This window comes from Macaca mulatta, chromosome X (genome assembly GCF_049350105.2).
Source record: "Macaca mulatta isolate MMU2019108-1 chromosome X, T2T-MMU8v2.0, whole genome shotgun sequence".
Taxonomy (NCBI): Eukaryota; Metazoa; Chordata; class Mammalia; order Primates; family Cercopithecidae; genus Macaca; species Macaca mulatta.
The window spans coordinates 161,613,815-161,631,176 of NC_133426.1; the positions used below are offsets into that span (position 1 = coordinate 161,613,815).

At 39.3% G+C, this 17,362-nt stretch overlaps 2 long non-coding RNA genes across 2 annotated transcripts; both read left to right on the top strand.

Moving 5' to 3' along the window:
* The first annotated feature begins 91 nt into the window (after positions 1-91).
* On the top strand, positions 92-1,145 carry LOC114675037 (uncharacterized). Its single transcript, XR_003726127.2, has 2 exons — positions 92-619; positions 716-1,145. It is a non-coding gene; the product is annotated as an uncharacterized LOC114675037 (long non-coding RNA).
* An 8,724-nt stretch (positions 1,146-9,869) lies between these two features.
* On the top strand, positions 9,870-14,905 carry LOC144338647 (uncharacterized). Its single transcript, XR_013412907.1, has 2 exons — positions 9,870-11,541; positions 12,224-14,905. It is a non-coding gene; the product is annotated as an uncharacterized LOC144338647 (long non-coding RNA).
* The last annotated feature ends 2,457 nt before the right edge of the window (positions 14,906-17,362 follow it).

Below are 17,362 nucleotides of genomic sequence, written 5' to 3' on the forward strand. Positions count from 1 at the left end.
ATTTCACTTCTCTCTACAACCAGGGAATGTTCACTGGGGTGGTTGAGTCTGGGGGCTTGTTTAGCGTGCCCCACCTAGTTCTTTATTTCTTGGAAGCTTGGACTGGAACAGATCACTTCCTTGTTTTGGCGTCTGTTTCAGGAACCACCATTTGTTCTGTATTTCTGCTTGTCAACCCTGGGAACAGCAGCAAAACTAGTCAAATGGATCACTCTGTGTCTGCAATGTTTCTGACAGCTGTATCTGATGCCTCCAGGGTCTGGGAGTAGGACCCCGGGATCAACAAACCTCTTTGTTGGGAAGAGTCTCTTCCTGCTTGGAGCAAAACAGAACGCAGATCCATCAGTTGGGCACCACTGTGGTCCCCTTTCTATAACACTAAGCATCCCCCATGCTCATATGGGCTGTACATGCACCTGCCATTGCCCTGTGTAAAGATTTACAGGATAAGAAACCCTTGAAAGAACTCAGCCTGCTCCATACCTGTAGGTTCTAGGGAAGGAGTGACTGATATGTAGGTGAGCGTTCTTCTGGACGAGAGAAAGACCTCATGATTCCCCAAATGGTTTGAAAAGTGAGAAGAAAATTGTGCTGGACATCTACTGAGCCAACCTTAAGGGTGAGTTTTCTACTGGCTATTTGGCAGGACCTGATGTCTGCCTCGTTTAGCCATATTTTTACTCTATTCATCATACTCTGTTCGTTCACTCCAAAGGCAATCAATGAATGTCAACTCTGTGCCAGGATGCTGATCCATTCACTGAGATTGGCAGCACGGGAGGACAGCCAGTTCGGGAGGACAACAGGAATTCAACTTTAAGCATACTCAGTCTGAGGCCTCCTCACCTTTCCCCACTCCCTATATCTAACCACTACAAAATCTTGTCACTTCTACATCTTGAATATTTAAAAAATCCATCCACTTCTCTTTGCCCCTATGGCCACTCCAGATTTCAAGCCAGCAACATTCTTTTTTAATTGATTTTAAAATTTTTATTTTAAAAGACCAAATGGTTGCTTGACCTTCGACTCTCATGAGAAAACCACAACCCTTACTGTCACCACCACCACCACCACCACAGCAACAACAACAAACAGCCTAATGACCTCTGTGTGATCCCTAATAAATTGGCAAAGTAAAGAGATGAATGTTCTCTTTTGTTTTCTTGATGCTGAATGTGTTTAAAAACATGTTTAGGATAATTAGCGTGCCCTAAAATTCATGTATTTAAAGTGATTTTATAAATTTATTGGGTGGTGCAACCATCACTACAATCTAATTTTAGAACACTTGCATCACGTCAGTGACATCTTCCTTGACCATTTGCAGTCAGTCTTCATTACCACTCCCAGCATCAGACAACCAGTAATCTACATTCTGTGCCTACGGATTTGCCTATTCTAGATATTTCATATAAATGTTGTGTTAGTCCATTTTTGCTTTGTTATAAAGAAATACTTGAGGCTGAGTAATTTATAGAGAAAAGAGGTTTAATTGGCTCATGATTCCGCAGGCTGTACAGAAAGCATGGTGCCAGCATCTGCTTCAGGTTAGAGCCTCAGGATGCTTCCAGTCATGGCAGAAGGTAGAGTGGGAGCATGCATCTCACATGATGAAAGTGGGAGGAAGAGAGAAAGTGGTAGGGGGACATGCCACAGTCTTTTAAACAACCAGCTCTTGCATGAATTCAGAGGGAGAACTCACTCATTACTATGAGAGCGGCACCAAACCACCCATGAGGGACCTGCCCCAATGATAAAAACACCTCCCACCAGGGCCCTACGAAAACTTGCTTGCTCTTTGCTTTGTTTGCTTATAATAGTCATTCCAGCGGCTATGAAGTGGTATCCTACGGCGATTTTTTTTCCATTTTAAAAATGGATTTAGAGGGTACAAGTGCAGATTTCTTACATGCATATATTGCATCGTAGTGGAGTCTGGGCTTTTAGTGTACCATTCACCTGAATAGTGAACATTGCACCCAACAGGTAATTTTTCAACCCTTGTCAGCTTCCCACCCTCCACCTTTTGTAGTCTCCAATGTCTATTATTCTATATGTCCATGTGTACCCATGGTTAAGCTCTCACTTACAAGTGAGAATACGTGATATTTGACTTTCTGTTTCTGAATTACTTTACTTAAGATAATGTACTCCAGTTCCACTCATGTTGCTGTGGAACACATGACTTCATTATTTTTTATGGCTGCATAGTATTCCATGTATATGTAAAATGTAGATGGGTAGATGCCCAGTAGTGAGATTGCTGGATCAAATGGTAGTTCTATTTTTAGTTCTTTGCGAAATCTCCATACTTTTTTCCATAAATGTTGTGATAATTTACATTCCCACTAACAGTGCATAAGCATTACTTTTTTCTCCACATCCTCACCAACATCTGTTGCTTTTTGATTTTTAAATAATAGCTATTCTGACTGGTGTAAGATAGTATTGTGTGGTTTTAATTTGCATTTCTCTGATAATTAGTGATATTGAGCATCTTTTACATGTTTGTTGGCCACTTGTATGTCTTTCAAAAAACACCCATTCATGGCCCTTTGCCTACTTTTTAATGGCGTTACTTGTTTTTTTGTTTTTTCTTTTTTTTCTTGTTGAGTTGTTGGAGTTTCTTGCAGATTCTGGATATTAGCCTTTGTTAGATACATAATTTGGAAATATTTTTTCTCATTAGGTAGGTTTACTCTGTTGATTGTTTCTTTTGCTGTGTGGAAGGTTTTTAGCTTAACTGAGTCCCATCTGTTTATTTTTGTTTGTGTTGCATTTGCTTTGGAGGACCTGGTCATAAATTCTTTGCCTAAGCCAGGCCAATGTCCAGAAGAATTTTTCCTACAGGAAAGATTTCTTACAGGATTTTACAGTTTCATGTCTAAAATATAAATCTTTAATCCATCTCGAGTTAATTCATGTATATGGTGAGAGATAGGGGTCCAGTTTCATTCTTCTGCATATGGCTAGCCCGTTTTCCTAGCACCATATATTGAATAGGGTATTCTTTCCCTATTGTTTAATTTCGTCGATGTTACAGAAGATCAGTTGTTAATAGGTACTTTATTTCTGGGTTCACTATTCTGTTCCATTGGTCTATATGTCTATTTTTATACCAATATCATGATGTTTTGGTTGCTATAGCCTTGTAGTATAATTCAAAGTCAGAATGTAATACTTCAAGCTTTGTTCTTTTTGCTTAGGATTGGTTTGGCTATTCAGTCTCTTCTTTGGGTTTCATATGAATTTTACGTTTTTTTAATTATGTGAAAAAATGTGTTGGTAATTTGATAGAGATTGCATTAAATCTGTAAATTGCTGTGAGCGGTGTGGTCATTTTAATAATATTGATTCTTTTGATCCATGAGCATGGGATGCTTTTTCATTTATTTGTGTCATACACAATCTTTTCATCAGTGTTTTGTAGTTCCTCTTGTAGAGATCTTTCACCTCCTCGATTAAACGTATTCCCAGGTGTTTTATTTTTTGTGGCTGTTGTAAATGGGTTCTTCATTTGGTTCTTAGCTTGAATGATATTGGTGTAGAGAAATGCTACTGTGCTTTGTACATTGATTTTGTGTCCTGAAACTTTACTGAAGTTCTTTATCAAGTCTAGGAGTCTTCTGGAAGGGTCTTTAGGAGTTTTATTGTACATTATTTGGGGTTTTCAACATAATGGGGTATTTTTTCTCCCTTATAATATGTATGCCTTTCACTTCTCTCTCTCTCTGCTTGCGTGTGTGTGTGTGTGTGTGTGTGTGTGCACGTGTTATTGCACTAGCTGGGACTTCCAGGACTAACAGTGAATAGTAGTGGCGAGAAAGGACATCCTTGACTTATTTTTGATTTTAGGGGAAAATTACTCAGTGGTTCACTGTAGGTTTTCCATGGATACCCTTTTTTAGAATAAGGAAATTTCCTTCTATTCCTAACATGTTGGGAATTTTATCATTAATTAATATTGAATTTTGTTGAATGCTTTTTCTGCACTTATTCATACGATCATCTGATGTTTCTTATTTAGTATGACAATATAATAAAATACATTGATTGATTTTTGAATGTTGAACCAACTTTGAATACCTGGGATAAACTCCACTTGATCTTGATGTATTATTATCTTTTTGATACATTGCTAGAGGTGATTGGCTAATATCTTAGTAAGAATATTTGTACCTATGTTTATGTGAGATATTGCTATTTAGTTTTTTTCTTGTAATATCTTTGTCTGAGTTTGGTATTAGGATGATGCTATCCTCATAATATGAGTGGGGTCATTTTCTCTCCTTAATTTTCTGAAAGAGACTGTAAAATTTGTATTACATCTTACTTAAATGTTGGATAGAATTCATGAGTGAAATTGTCTGGCCTGGAGTTCTCTTTTTTGAAAAGTTTTAAATTACAGATTCAGTTTCTTTAATAGATGTCAGGCTATTCAGATTATCTACTTTTCTTTGAATTAGTTTTTTTTATCATGTGTGTTTAAGAAATTGGTTCATATAAGTTATCAAATATATAGGCATAGATTGATTGTAGTATGCCCCCTCTTATTCTTTTAGTGAGAACATTCAAAATCATCTCTTCTAGCTATTTTGAACTATACAGCATATTATTGTTGACTATTGTCACCCTCCTCCTATCTAATTATAACTGTAACTTTGTACCCAATGACCAACCTCTTCCCATCTCTCCTTCCCTCCTCCCCTCCCCTGCCTCTGGTAACCACTGTTCTAATTTCTACCTCTATAACATCAGCTTTTAAATTTATATTTATTTTATTTTTTTATTTTTGTGGTTACATAATAGGTGTATATATTTATGGGTTACACGAGATGTTCTAATATAGGTATGCAGTATGTAATAATCACATCAGGGTAAATGGGGTATCCATCACCTCAAGCATTTATCTTTGTATTACAAACAACCAAATTATGCTCTTTTGGTTATTTTAGAAGTACGATTAAATTATTTTTTTACTGTAGTCTCCCTGTTGTGCTAGCAAATACTAGGCCTTATTCATTCTTTCTGTTTTTTGTACCCATTAACCTTCCCCATTTCCTCCCCACATTCCCACTAACCTTCCCAGCCTCCCTTCTACTCTCTATCTTCATTTCAATTACTTAATTTTTAGCTCACACAAATAAGTGAGAACATGCAAAGTTTGTCTTTCTGTGCCTGGCTTATTTCCCCTAATGTAATGTCCTACAGGCTTATCCATGTTGTCACACATGACAGGATCTCATTATTTTTTATGGCTGAATAGTACTCCATTGTGCATATGCACCACATTTTCTTTATCCATTCATCTGTTGATGGACACTTAGGTTGATTCCATATCTTGGCTATTGTGAACAGTGCTGCAATAAACATGGGTGTGTTAGTCAAGGTTCTCCAGAGAGACAGAACCGATAGGATGTATGAGAGAGGATTTATGAGGTGTAATTGGTTCAGCTGATTATAGAGGTGGAGAAGTCCCACAATAGGCAATCTGCAAGCTGGAGAACCGAAGAAGCTGGTAGCATGATTCACTCCAAGTCTGGAAGCCTCAGAACTAGGGAAGCTGACAGTACAGACCCCAGTCTGAGGCCAAAGGCCTAAGAGCCCACAGGAGGCTGTTGATGTAAGTCCCAGAGTGCAAAAGTGGAAGAAACTGCAGTCTGATGCCCAAGGGCAGGAGGAGGAAAGGCATCTGGCTCCAGAAGGGAGATAGAATGAGCAGACACAGAGAGTTCTTCCTCTTCTGCCTATTTGTCCCAACCAGGCTCCCAGCTAATAGGACAGTGCCTGCCCACATTGAAAGTGGATCTTAAGTGTTGCAGTCTACTGTCTCACACACCAAGCTCCCCTGGAAGCACCCTCACAGACACACCCAGGGAACAATGCTTCAACAGCCATGTTGGCATCCCTCAGTCCAGTCAAGCTGACCCGTAAACTGAACCATCACAATGAGAGTGCAGGTATCTCTCCAACATACTGATTTCATTTCCTTTTAATATACCCAGTAGTGAGTGCTTTGGATCATATGCTAGTTCTATTTTTAGTTTTTTGAGGAACCTCAGTACTGTTGTCCATATTGCCTATACTAGTTTACTTTCCCATCAACAATGTATAAGGTTTCCCCTTCTACACATCTTCACCAGCATTTGTTGTTTCTTTAACATAAAGAGTATAAAATCACTTTATTGGAAAGTTTAATCGGTCACAAATGAACAGCATTTTTGAGCACTAAACAGAGGATTAAAATTATTTCCAAACACTAGAGAAAATTATTGAAAATTCTAATGTTTTAGGCTTAAAGTATCATTACCTTCATGAAAGCAAAAATCCTATAGATGATATTTTCTAATATATATATATATATATTCTAAGTACTATGAAATTATAATAGAAATCATCAATTAAAGTGTAACAAATAAGTAATATCTAACCACGGGCAAATTTATTTTAAGATCACTTTATTATATTTTATTTTATTGAATTTTAATTTAAAAATTTTTAATTATTATGGGTAAATAATAGTTGCATATATTTATGGAGTGCATGTGATGTTTTGATACAGGCATACAATATGTAATGATCAAATCAGGATAATTGGGGTATCTATCATTTCAAGCCTTTATTATTTCTTTGTGTTGGGAACACTCCAATTCTACTCTCTTAGTTATTTTTAAATATACAATAAGTTATTGTTAACTATAGTTGCCCTATTGTGCTGCCAAATACTAGATCTTATTCATTCTCTCTGTGTTTGTACATATTAGCCATCCTGACTTTCAGCCTATTTTTTGTCTTTTTAATGATAGCCTTTGTAACTGGGGTGAGGTGATATTGTGGTTTTGATTTGCATTTCCCTAACGATTAGTGATACGGAGCGTTTAAAAATATACCCATTTGCCATTTGTCTGCCTTCTTTTGAGAAATGTCTATTCAGAACTTTTGTCCATTTTTAAGGGATTATGTCTTTTTTGGTTATTGAGTTTGAGCTCCTTATATATTCTGGGCATTAATCTCTTGTAGATGCATAGTTTGCAAACATTTTCTCACATTCTGCGAGTTACCTCTTCACTCCATTGATTGATTGTTTCTTAGAAATTTTCAAATTACAATACACTGTTATTAACTATAGTCACCATGTTGAAAAATAGATCACTTGAACTTATTCCTCTGATCTAAAATTATGTATCCTTTGAGCAGCATATCCCCAACCACTACTCCACAACCCACCAGCCTCTGGTACCCACCATTCTGCTCTCTATTTCTATGATATCAACTTTTTTTTTCATTACACATATGAGTGAGATCATGCAGTACTGATATTTCTGTGCCTGGCTTATTTTCACTTAATGTTCTCCAGGTTCATCCATGTTGTCACAAATGACAGGACTTTCTTCTTTTTCAAGGATGAATAGTATTCCACTTTTTATACATACCACATTTTCTGTATATACTCTCCCATGTATTCTGCCTAGATTGATTTTATATCTTGGCTACTGTGAATATTTCTGCAAAGAACGTGGAAGATATCTCTCAGACATACTGAGTTCATTTCCTTTGGGTATACACCCAGTGGTGAGATTGCCGGATGATGTAGTAGTTCTGCTTTTAGTTTTTTTTTTTAGAAACCTCCATATTGTTTTCCATAATGGCTGTACTAATTCACATTCCCACCAACAGTGTGCAAGGGTTCACTTATCTCCACATCCTCATCAACATTGTTATCTTTTGTCCTTTTAATAATAGCCATCCTAAGGAGTATGAGGTGATATCTCGTGGTGGTTTTAATTTGAATTTATCTGATTATTAGTGATGTTGAGCACTTTTTCATATACCTGTTGGCCATTTGTATGTCTTCTTTTGAGAAATGTCGATCCAGATCCTTTTCCCATTTTTAAATCACGTTATTTGTTTTCTTACTATTGAGTTGTTTGAGTTCCTCAAATATTTTAGATATTAACCCCTTATCAGACGTATAGTTTGCAAATACTTTCTCCCATTCTGCAGGTTGTCTCTTCATTCTTTTGTTTCCTTTGCTGTGCCAGAAGCTTTTCAGTTTGATGTAATTTCATTTACCTATTTTTTCTTCCGTTGCTTATACTTTTGGATCATATCCAAAAAGTAATTGTATAGACGAATATCATAGAGTTATACCATATGTTTTCTTCTAGTAGATTTATGGTGTCAGGTCTTACATGTAAGTGTTTAATCCAGTTTTAGTTGATTTTTGTATATGTTGTAATAAAAGGGTCTAATTTCATTCTTCTGCATGCGGACATCCAGTTTTCCCAGCACTGTTTATTGAATGTATAAGAGTTCTTTTCTCTCCACATACTTGCCAACATCTGTTATTTTTGGTCTTTGTAATAACAGCCATTCTACAATGGCCATATTCCCATACTGTGGGTTGTTTCTTCACTCTGTTGAGTGTTTCCCTTGCCTCACAGAAACTCTTTAGTTTAATCTAGTCTCATTTATCTATTTTTGGGTTTTGTTTCCTGTGCTTTTGGGGTCTTAGCAATAAAATCTTTTCCCAGAGCATTATCCTGGAGACTCATCCCGAGGTTTTCTTCCAGCATTTTTATAATTTCTATAGCTCCTCCAAGATCACACGTCTGAACTGAGATTGTAATGGTGATCTATCTGAAAGCCCATTTATCTACCTATCTGAAAGCCCATCAGCTGTCACTTACACCACAATACACAAATCCATCAAATGCATTGTCCACTCAATTATGGAGCTGTCTTGGGAAATACTTGTCTGTCAGCTAAGAAGAAGGATAACCTTGTTAAATCTTCCTAGCTTTTCTTGTCAGATAAATGCCTGCTTTATTTGCTTGCCCCTGCTCCCAGGTCTCTCTTGCTTCATATCAAAGCAGGAAAGAAAGGAAAAACTGCACAATAATATGATGGCATCACTTTGTGCCAAAGTCCAGAAATAGTCTTATTCTAATCCAGAGAATACTGCACAACCATTTTGCTTATGTGTAATAGACTTTTCCTGATACTTTCTCTGTTGGCTTTAGAAAACACCGCCATCTAATATAAACAGTGAATAACAAATTCCATGTAAACTTGGACAAATCACAGGGCCTTATCATTATTTTCCTTATCTATAAAGTAAGATAATAACAGCTGTACTACTTACCACACGGGGTTATCATACAGAGGGTCAATGAGATACTGTATATGGAAACATTTCTAAACTGTAAATCTCAATTTGAAGTCAAAAGATTACAAGTGTTATCTGTAAAAATGTTGCTCTCATGAACAAGCGTACACAGGAATTACGATCATTTTTCTGTTCTCTGGCATAAATAATGAGTTAAAGAATTAAGGAGACCAGATTTCAAAACCTCTCTGCTACTTATAAACTTTGTGGCAGGTGTCTAAGTTTCAGTTGCCTTAAATGTAAAAGGTGGTTAATAACACTTTTCCTTCTGGGATGATGAAATAAGTAAATTTAAAAATATTTTTGCAAATGCCTAACCCAGCACTAGAAGTTTCTGGAAATGACAATGGGTGGTGAAGACTGTGCGTCCTCACTTCATTCTCCCTCCAGGCATGGCTCCTTGAAGCCTGGGAGGATGGACTATTATATTCTTTTTCTTTTTCTTTCTTTCTTTTTTTTTTTTTTTCCTTTGAGACAGAGTCTCGTTCTGTTGCCCAGGCTGGAGTGCAGTGGCACAATCTTGGCTCACTGCAGCCTCTGCCGCCCGGGTTCAAGTGATTCTCCTGCCTCAGTCTCCCAAGTAGCTGGGACTACAGACTACAGGCGTGTGCCACCGCGCCTGGCTAATATTTTGTTGTTGTTGTTGTTGTTGTTGTTGTTTTGTTTTTTGTTTTTTTTTTGGTATTTTTAGTAGCGATGGGGTTTCGCCATGTTGGCCAGGCTGGTCTTGAACTCCTGACCTCAGGTGATCTGCCCACTTCGGCCTCCCAAAGTACTGGGATTACAGGCGTGAGCCATCACACCTGGCCTATTTTTTCATTTGATTCTTGCAGTAGCCCTGTGAGATCAGCTAGGCAGATGTTATTATGCTCATTTTATATGCAACAAAACTAAGAATATTGGCTCTGATTGTGCCATGTACTATATAACACTAAGGAATATTGCCTGAGATGTCCAAAAATGACACCATTGGATGTTAATTTATCTTTGGAAAGAATATATTTGGCAGTATCTAGTAAATCTGAGCACACACATACCTTATGATCCATAAGTTCCATTCTTAAGTTTATTTCAAACAGGAGTGAATATATTTGTTCACCAAAGACATGTAATAGAATGTTCATAACAGCACTGTTTGTAGTAGTTCCAAACTGGAAATTACTCATATGTCCATCAACGGTAGAATGGATAAATAAATTGTGGTGTGATCACGCAATCAACTTCTGTATAGCACCAATAAACTATTGCTAAACAATGATGAAACTCCTAAACATAATATTAAATGAAAAAGCAGCCAGACACAAATGAATACATATTGTGATTGCATTTATATAAAGTTTTATATAAACAGGCAAAACTAATCTTTGGTGATAGAAGTCAGGATGGTAGTTACCCTTGGGTTGGGGGAGTGGCGTTACTGGAAAGGAGCATGAGGAAGGGTTCTGGGGTTCTGGTAATGATCTGTTTATTGACCTGGGTGCTAGTGATATGGATGCGATTACATCATGAAAATTCATCAAGCTTACGATTTGTGTACTTTCCCGTAATGTATAGTATACTTCAGTAAAAAGTTAATTTGCCTTAGGCAAAACAGAAACCCATTATCTTAGGCAAGGTTTTTCAGTGGCTTCCCATGGTACTCAGAATAAAATCCAAAGTCCTTACCATGGCCTGCATGGCAATATATACATGATCTAGCCCCTGGCTACCTCCTCCACATGTAGCCGGTGCGCCTATAAATGTTAGGGTTGAATGAATGATTGAAGATCCCTGGGTGAATGGTCCACTAGGCTATAGCTGGGATTCCTCCCACAAAGGGAGACACCTGAGAAGTTGTAAGTCATCCTGTTAAAAGGAAAGCTTTGTTAGTATAACCTCTCTTGTCCACCCCACCTCAGTTTGGTGAGGAGAAAGCTCAGAGCTTTCCCCAGTGCTTCCATGAACTTTGGCCAGTAAAGACTTAAAATATCATATCATAAGATGAGAGAAACCAGTTGGAACTTAACTTCTATCCCGTATCCTTCGATTATTCAAAGAAAAACAAAATACGGTCAACAGGCAGTGGAACTCCTCACTCCAATGTGATATTCCTGAGAGAATATTGACTTATTGTCACTTCGTCTCTGGGACAAGTATTGAACATAGGGGAAGCCTTATATAAAATTGTTCAATAAACAAAAGATGTCTTTAACATGTGTTTGAGATCTTTCTTCTCATGATTCCATGTTAGGTACAACAACTATGACCGGGCTGTCATCAATACCGTTCCTTATGATGTCGTCCATCGCTGGTATACAGCACACCGGACTCTAACGATAGAGTTGAGGAGACCTGAGAATGAGTTTTGGGTTAAACTAAAGCCTGGCAGGGTGGGTCCTAATCTCTAAAGATGTCAAGCAAGCTTGTGATAATGAAGCAGTGAAGAACGGGTACTTACTTAATATGTGAGTCACAATGTTGCAAAGGAAAAAGAGAAAAGAGTCCTTGGTGTTGGTCATGGTCCTGCGGCTCACTCACTGAATGCCCTGGAAGCAAGCCTCATCCCATCTCTAAGGCATCAGTAACTCTATTTGTATGGTGAGGGGGTTTAACTGGATGACCCCCAAGGGTCCTTCCAGCTTCATGATTCCATAGTTTTTATTTTGGTATTTCCTCTGGATGAAAAATACCTTCAGCTTAGCAAAAAATGTCATGAGATAATTTAACCCTTTGAGAAAGGGTAGAATAAGAATTAAAGAAAAAGAAAGAAACCAATTATCTGATTTGCTTTGATAAGAGAACAATTACTTGAGAAACAGAAGCTCTTCCACTGCAGGGCCTATTACCTACTGTTGCCTCTGTAACTTCCATTTAGCCTACTACAGGGCTATACACATCTTAGTTTCCAAACGTTTGTTTAATTTCAAAAGAAAAATACCTCATTTAATGTAACCAGAGAACAACCTAAAGCTTGTCTTTTAAATGATCTCTTCTGACTTAGGGTTCCTTTGGTCTGTCCTTCTTCTGATAGTGTTTTCTCTTTTTTTTTTTTTTTTTTTTGCCCATTCACAGGTCCTATTTATAGACAACTGGCGTGTCCTACATGGCAGGGAATGCTTCACTGGCTACCGCCAACTCTGTGGCTGCTATTTAACAAGGGATGACGTATTAAACACTGCTCGCCTCTTGGGGCTTCAGGCTTAAAATTGACAGCATTGGGATTATGAATACACCTGGCACCCCGGCTACCAGAATTTCATATGCGCAGAATAATATTTAATATTGTGTCAAACTCTACTTCAGATTGTCTCCTTATCCCATCCCACAAAACAGAAGCTGTCCCTTTCTCTAGCAGGGGAGACTTGTTAGAGAGGGGGGACTCTGAGCTATCTAATGTCAGACTTCTAGTGGGGCAGCTCTCTTCCTCATGTTATAACATGGATCCACTTGTTTTATTTAAACCTTTTAATATAATTTTGGTCAATCTCCTTCAGAAATATAATCTCCATATTGATAGGAAAGCAATAATTGCCATGAGGTAGTGATTTTTTTTTCCCCCAAGTAGATCAGTTAGAAAGAAATGCATTCTAGAAATAACAAAAATCCTGATAAAGCAACAATTTGCAAAATTTTTGGTCTTAGGACACCTTAACACTCTTAAAAGTTATTGAAGGCCCCAAGGAGTTCTTGGGTGTGGGTTCTATCTATTGATACTAATTGTTTTAGGTATTAAGACTGGGAAATATTTAAAACTCAAGAACGCAGAAGCACACATCCCTCAGCTATCAGAGAGATGACATAACCATATGTCATGTAGCCTCTGGAAAAGTCCTCTGTCTCCTCACGAGATAATGAGAGGGGGAGAAAAAGCTACTATTGTCTTTGTAACTTCCACTTAGCCTACTACAGGGCTATGCACATCTGGGTTTCCAAAAGTCTGCTTAATTTCAAAAGAAAAATGCTTAATTGAATGTAACTCATCTTGGTGTTATTATACAAAATAATTTTTAATCTGCAGACCCACTAAAAAGGCCTCAGGGACTCCTCCAGGGGTCTTCAGACCATATTTTGAGAACCCATGGGCTAGCGACTACCTTGAGACAGTCCTTTACATAGGCCTGGGGATTAAAGGGTTTAGCTGAAACCCTAGATTTTTCTCTATAGCCTAATAGAACTCCAAACATTATAAGAATTGCTGGTAGCATAAGCTCAGGGATAAGGTGGGAATTGAGTTCAAATATAGTGTTTTATCTTCGATACAAATCATCTCTATAGGAGTTAAATTAGGAAGTCACAACAGCTCCTGTTGAACAAACTCATCAGTGTGGTAATCCTATGAGGGATAATTGCAGAAAGGTTTTAGAGACTTGTGAGGTTCCATATGATAATTCTTTACACACACACACACACACCACCACCACCACCACCAAGAGAAGTACACAGGGCTATCCTGTAATATTATTCAGGGAAATCAGCATGATAGATGCCGTGCCTCCAGAGAGTTCTCTGGAGATTACTACCCAAATGTGTATTTTGGCAATTTGGTGGTATTTAGGATGTAATATGTTTTCCTCCATTTCTGCTAATTTTTTTCTTTCTCTCTCTGTCTCTCTCATAAAATACTATACATGTTAATTACCAAGATTTGAATGAGTCAAATTTAGTAGCTTGCTGCTTTTATTTTTTAAATAGCTTCTTTTATGTATGGGGGGAGGGCAGGTTATGAAGCTTCTTTTCCCTCAGCTTTCATTGAAAGTGAAGCTGTACAATAACCACATTGACCACTGTAGAATGATGAAAGAGAATATAGGCTAGGATGCACACAAGAGGGGGGAAAAGGCATTATTAGTGAAGACAGGAGTTACAAAGCAAAGCAAAGTCAGTATTCAGATAGAGAATAGAGCCTAATCTGATGTTTGCAGGGAGTTCCTAGATCACATTTGGCAATTTACACATTATTTTATTGATACATCCAGTGCTCCAAAATGTGTTCCCAAAATATTTTGGCATTTTATTTGTACTATATAGGAATCTTTAGGGGAGTCCATGAAATTTGTTTTCCTCATAGGTCAAAGGACTGATAATTAACTTTGGTTCTTAAGGAGTATGCCCTTTAGCAAGAAGAACAGCAATAACATTTTACCCTGAAGTTTTTCCTCTATACCTACTATTATGCACTCCTAAAATATGTCATCATTAGTCTTCATGAGGATGTTTACCATTTTTGAAGTTTTGCGTAAATTAGCCTTGAAGATTACACTATAACTGAGGTCAGCATTGGTTTACGGCCAGCAAAGGACATGATCATGGCCCTGGAGAGATGAGGACACAAAACAAATCAATTTCCCCACTTACTGAAGGACTCCCCTTACCTTCTGTCTCTCCTGACACCTTGACTCGTTAATTATTTTACCCTCCTTTTTGGAAATTTGCAACCAATCCTTCTCAACAATGTACTCCCTTTGGTACATTGAAGAAAAAGAGAAGGGAATTATTTGAGTCCTGATCCTGATGCATTGAAAACTTCCTATGTGAGATGTTTCTTTTTTTTACAGCTCTTCCAGGTGTCCCTGAGTATATAAGCATGGGTCTATGTCTACCAAGCTCACTGTAGAGTCACTTTTACCTTTTGCTATGGTGGAATGGGATCTACGTAGGGTCAGGAACACAGCACCTAACACAGTGCCTTATGGACAGTAGTATTATAATACAGATGTATTGAAAGAATAAATGAATGAGTCCTTTTCAAACAAATTCACCAGAAGTTACCACATTCTCTGTATGTATGTCCTTTTTTGTTTGGCATTTAGCTGACACTGACTTTTGTTCACTTTCATCTAGAGTGACCAACCATCCTCTTGTGCCCAGAACTACAGGATTTTCCATTTTAAAACTAGGAGAGTCCCACACGAACCAGGACTGTTGGTCAGTCACCGTACCTTCTTGCTGCTAGCTATGTAGTTTTCTTTGGTTTTCATCACTGGTTCCCATTTCTTTGAAAGTGTTTGTAGGTCACAGACTGTGTAGTCCATGATGAAAAGAACAAAAGATGTACGAATTATGGTGTGTTGTGGTGATTCCCAAAGTAGGGTCCCCAGACCACCAGCAGCAGCATCATTTGAGAACTTCTTAGAAATGCACATTTTCAAGGCCCACCCCATGCCTACTAAGTAAGAAACTCTGGGCAGGGGTACCAGCAGTTTGTTTTAGCAAGTCCTCTGCAGGATTCTAACACATGACAAAGTTTGAGAACTACTGACAGGAAGAGTCCTGCTGCTGAGTTCTAGGCCCAGTTCTGGCACTGGCTCACTAAATGACTTGAGGCATGTACCTCTCCTATTTTGAACTTCAATTTTCTCTTCTGCGAAATGAAAGCCTTGGACTAGGCAGCATCTAAAGGCTCTGTCACTCTGTAATTGTGCGACTTTGGTAACTTTGTTTGACTTCTCATTGCTTAAGTGTTCTCATATGGGTATGGTAAGGAAAATATCTACCTCACAGGATTTTCGTATTTTATTCTTTTTTTTTTTTTGAGACGGAGTCTCACGCTGTTGCCCAGGCTGGAGTGCAGTGGCGCGATCTCGGCTCACTGCAAGCTCCGCCTCCCGGGTTCCCGCCATTCTCCTGCCTCAGCCTCCTGAGTAGCTGGGACTACAGGCGCCCGCCACCGCGCCCGGCTAATTTTTTTTTTGTATTTTTAGTAGAGACGGGGTTTCACTGTGGTCTCGATCTCCTGACCTTGTGATCCGCCCGCCTCGGCCTCCCAAAGTGCTGGGATTACAGGCTTGAGCCACCGCGCCCGGCCCTTCACAGGATTTTCTAACAATTTTGTGATTATTAAGTAAGATGACTGATGACTAATAATGACAGCCAACTCCTACACAGTGCTTTGTATATCCTGGACTGTTCTAAGTGCTTTTAATCCCTGCGACAATCCCATCTCCATTTTACAAATGAAAAATAGAGGTCACACAACTAATACATGTCAGAGTTTGGATTAAAACCCAGAAAAATCTGTCCCCAGAGACAACAATGATTTTAACTAGCATGCCCTTTTGCTCAATAAATGTTAATTCCCTCACCCTTTCCAAACACACACAGTCTAGCTGACCATTCATAGACAATAATCCCACTTTCACAGTCCATCCAACAAGATCTTAAAAGAACCATGAGAATCTCTAGGTTTCTTTTGCAAACAGTTTTCAAGCATTTTTTTAAAAAAAGGAGGGGGGGTGGGGAGGGAGTGGCCAAGATGGCTGACTAGAAGCAGCCAGGGTGAGTGGTTCTCACGGAGAGGAAGGAAAGGGGCAAGTAAATACAGCACCTTCAACTGAAACATCCAGGTACCTGCATTGGGTCTAATCAAGGAAACAACTCGATCCACAGAGAATGAAGAAAAGCAAGGCAGGATGACAGCCCACCCAGGAGCAACATGGAGACAGAGGAACCTCCCCCACCCAGGGAAGTAGTGAGTGAATGTACGATCCTGGGAAACCACGCTCCTCCCATGGATCCTTGCAACCGTTGGGTCAGGAGATCCCCTCGTGAACCCACTCCACCAGGGCCTTCAGTCTGACAGACAGAGATACCTGGAGTCTCAGCAGAGCAGCCGCTTCAGCACGTGCAGAGACCCAGGAGCTTTACATACTCCAGCTCTGGGTTTCCCAGCAAAAGTAACTGCAACTCCTGCAAAGCGGGAGATTAGACCCCTGTACATACCCCTAGGAAAGAGGCTGAATCCAGGGGGCCAAGCAGCAACAATCTGCGGGCCCCACTTCCACTGCACCTCACAGGATAAGACCCACTGGTTTGGAGTTCCAGCCAGCCACCAGCAGCAGTGTTGCACCTACCTGGGACAGAGGTCCCAGGGGGAGGGGCAGGCTGCTCTCTGGGACAGAGCTCACAGAAGTGGTACCCCAGAACAGCACAGCACAGCTGCTCTTCAGAAGCATGGCCAGACTGCTTCTTTAAGCAGGTGCCCAATCTGTTCCTCCTCACTGGGTGGGACTTTTCAACCAAGGCCTCCAGCAACCCCTACTGGTGTTCTCTGGCTGACAGAGATTTGAATTCTCCCTGCGACAGAGCTCTGGGAGGGAGGGAGGGAGGGAGGGAGGGGCCACCGTCTTTGCTGTTTGGGCGACTTAGCTGTTCCAGCCTCCAGGCTTTGGAGAGCCCACACCAACCAGGGGTGGAAGCAGTGCCCCAGCACAG